Consider the following 4,261-nt stretch of genomic DNA (forward strand, 5'->3'; position numbering starts at 1 on the left):
GTTGCGCATCATGTGTGTGTGTGTGTGGTGTGTGTGTGTGTGTGTGTATGTGAGAGGGAGTGTATTGGATGAGTGTGTGTGTAGCCTGTGGACTACATTGCAGAGGTCTCTTTAGCTACTGATGCCTTTAAGCACAACAAGTTTTTCAAAAAGTGTAGCATTTAGGCATCGTCGATGGGGCCGGTTGATCAGTCCAGCAAAGGAAAATAAACGCTCTACTGGAGCTGAGGATGGGATGATCATGTTAAACCTCACAAAAAAGGTGCTTGGGGATATTGGGGATACTGCTCCAAAGATGTCAAATCCCTCCTTTTGACAGTCAATTAGCACGTTTACATGCACACCAGTAAGCTGATAACTCACAAATATCAGCTTATTAAAATAACCAGTTTTCCCCGTTTACATGCACACCAGTAGCCTGACAATGCGTTTACAGGACTTCATTAATAAACCAGGCTATTTCCCTGTAGTGACGTCAAAATATAATCATTTGCGTATCTGACTCCGAGTATTCCATACATTTGTCAGTTGTGATGTTAAATACGAGTGAAGTATCGAAAGGGAACTTACAGCTCATATATTATCCTCTCATGCAGTTATAAACGCAGCATTGTGACTGAACCACATCTACTTCTGCTGCACGAGATGGGAACACATTTTTATCATTTTCTGAGTCATGAAAAAGTCTGCTTTTGTGATATATTTCCTTCTTTCTTTACTGCAAGACATTTGCTCTGTCTAGATGCGCTTAAATATGCACTAACGGGGCGTTCCTGTCACGTATCACACATGCTCACTTCAATAAGCCGGCAGAAAGCGGGTTATTGCGTTTAAATGCCGTGCGAAATCGGAGTAAGAGGCAAAAAAACTACCTGTTGCGACCGGTTTATGCTTACGCCGTTTATGACCTTACTCCGATAAAAGAAAACCAACCCTCATGTTGTCCATTGATTTTTATTGTATGGACAATACAATGACAAATTTTTATTTTTAGGTGAACTATCCCTTTAAGCATGTGAAAAGGTATCCTGTCCATTTAAAACTTTTCCTTTCTCCATTACTTTCAGTTGACTGATAGATATCTACAATCCTCTCAGAGGGAGCGGTGACAGAAAGGGGGAAGACTTCTATTTTTCTTCTCTATTGTCTTTTATCCATTTATTTCCATCTCCAAGTTTAAGACCCTGTGTCATTCTACAACAGGGTGAGAGATAAAGACAGAAGCACATATATTTTAGAGGAAAAGTTGTAAAGTTGGAACCTACTTGTGCTATTTACAAAATAAATAGTATCACACATGCTCACTTCAATAAGCCGGCAGAAAGCGGGTTATTGCGTTTAAATGCCGTGCGAAATCGGAGTAAGAGGCAAAAAACTACCTGTTGCGACCAGTTTATGCTTACGCCGTTTATGACCTTACTCCGATAAAAGAAAACGGGTTACCGCTTTTACATGACCAAGTGCGTTTTCGGCTTATTAAGCATAATCGGCTTAAGAACGTGCATGTAAACGTGCTCATTGTTTGAAAACTAACTAACCAACCAACCAACCCTCATGTTGTCCATTGATTTTTATTGTATGGACAATACAATGACAAATTTTTATTTTTAGGTGAACTATCCCTTTAAGCATGTGAAAAGGTATCCTGTCCATTTAAAACTTTTCCTTTCTTTTACTTCCTGTACTTCCAGGATGTTGGCATGTCTGCAATGTTTGAACCCCATTAGGAATCTTTGCATTTCATTATATCCACATTGTCCATAATAGCTTTGCCTATAAATAAAAATCAGGTATTAATTAAAGAGTGTCCATTTCCTTGCCCCCCTCATTCCAGGTTCTACCAACACCCACATCAGAGCTGGAATGTGTTTATGAAGTTTTCCCACGATCCCCCCACTACCTTTAGTGCCACGTTCTGATAAACTCCATTACTTTCAGTTGACTGATAGATATCTACAATCCTCTCAGAGGGAGCGGTGACAGAAAGGGGGAAGACTTCTATTTTTCTTCTCTATTGTCTTTTATCCATTTATTTCCATCTCCAAGTTTAAGACCCTGTGTCATTCTACAACAGGGTGAGAGATAAAGACAGAAGCACATATATTTTAGAGGAAAAGTTGTAAAGTTGGAACCTACTTGTGCTATTTACAAAATAAATAAATATAAATTAAATAAAACTTCTTTACTACAATTTTTTTTTATTTCTTTGATTTATTTTAAATTATATATCATGTGATTTTAATGTGACTGCAATGAATATCTGCAGATTTAAATAAACTAGAATTTCAAAAGGCAACAGATTTAAATGAATACTCAAAATAGCACTGTGGATCTAGAGAAGAGCCTTCTAAACCACATCACGATGCACAATTATTGAGTCAGAGCCTCTTTATAAATTAGATATGAAAGCAGCTGCTTTAGAGGTTTAAGAATAACCTTTTATGAAATAATACAGCAGCAGTAAAGGTCTGGCGCTCCTGGCATCTGTATGTAAATGCCATACGGTATGTCTCTCTCTCTCTCACACACTCTTTTTATTGCTTTCTCTCTTAGCTGTTTAGCTTTACTCTTTTGCCAGCAAGACTGATACGCAATGCTGTCAGCCAATACTTAAAGGATTTTGTTTACCTGGATCAGCCAGGAAGCACATTGTGACCCCATAAAATGAGGGAGCTAAATTACCTCTCTCTGTGTTTTGAGGTACATGAGAATAGGTGAGGAGAGGTGACGTGCACTGAGACGGTGACAGGTGATAATGTGCAGCATGCCAAGTCTTGTGGGAGGAGCAGTATGGTACACCCATCCCGGCACCTTCAGCTGGTAATGAGAAATGACAGATCACACCCCCACAGACCCTTCGTGTCTCACACATTTCACACTCTATGCTTTGCCTTTCCTCCCCATATGCCATCGACTTTTCTGCTTTATAGGAGTGTGTTCAAAACTCATTCAAACCCATCTAAAAAGTAGGGCTGTGCAAAAAAATCTAATGCAATTTTCATGCGCATCTCGTCAGTAAAGCCGCTTCTGTGATTAGTAGTAAATCTCCAGCACGTGCTTTCAGATGGAGCGGCATTTACTACACAGAGCCATACACTGTAAAAATGATTGTGATTTTAACATTAAAAGACTGTAAAAATGCAACAGTGAAAACCTGTTAACTGGTTAACAGTAAGTTTCCATACTATATACCAGGGGTGGCAAACTCCAGTCCTAGAGAGCCGCAGCCCTGCGGAGTTCAGCTCCAACCCTAATTAAAACTCACCTGCATGTAGCTTCCTAATAACCCTTCAGACCTTGATTAGCTTGTTCAGGTGTGTTTGATTAGGGTTGAAGCTAAACTCTGCAGGGCTGCGGCTCTCTAGGACCGATGTTCGCCACCCCTGCTATATACGATGAATAAATGTAATTACATTTAATGTAATTTTACAGTAAAATACGTTTTTTGGAAGTGAAAAAGAAAAAGTCGTTGTATAATTTACAGTGAAAAACCGTAAATTGACAAATTCCCTGCATGACACTTCATATTTGATGCTTTTTTGTTGAAATAACATGATTCTTCTTAGTTTTTTCTTATGAGTTGTGTACATTAGGGTTTAATCTTACATCTAATGTTGTTAAATGAATGTTTATTGCATTATTTCAGTATCATGTGTGCCACCATGATGGGGTTTAGTGTTTGTGTGAATGACTCTGTGTGCACCTTCTATATAAGTATTGCCCTCCTCAGCTAGTAGAAAGCTGTTTGTGATGAGCTTTGGTTCAGCATGTGACTTTCTCATCACCACCAGTTTTTGGTAGTTATCAGTGCATTAAAACGAAACACAGCGTCACACATGGCGGGCTAGAGTGAGCAGCGGCCGGCGGCCTAGAGTGAGTGGAGGCCGTATTAACACTTCAATATGTTGGCTTATTAACATTACATCAGTTAATGAAATACAGTATTTTATTGTGAATTTAAGTTAAGTCTGTAAAACCTAAAATGTTGCTACCATATTTTTTACGGTGGAGTTCTGGCAACCACAGCTGCCGGTATCTTACCGTAAATGTCATATTTTTTTACAGTGTAGTTCACTGACAAGCTACACAAAATCACGTTCATAATCGGCAATGAATCGCCTGCGATTTTGAACGAGATTTTGCGTAGCTTTTCAGTGAACTACGGCTCTGTGTAGTACATGCCGCTCCATCTGAAAGCATGTGCTGGAGATTTACTACTAATCACAGAAGAGGCTTTACTGACGAGATGCACATGAAAATC

The sequence above is a fragment of the Sinocyclocheilus rhinocerous genome, unplaced genomic scaffold (assembly GCF_001515625.1).
Source record: "Sinocyclocheilus rhinocerous isolate Xijiao unplaced genomic scaffold, SAMN03320098_v1.1 scaffold518, whole genome shotgun sequence".
Lineage (NCBI taxonomy): Eukaryota > Metazoa > Chordata > Actinopteri > Cypriniformes > Cyprinidae > Sinocyclocheilus > Sinocyclocheilus rhinocerous.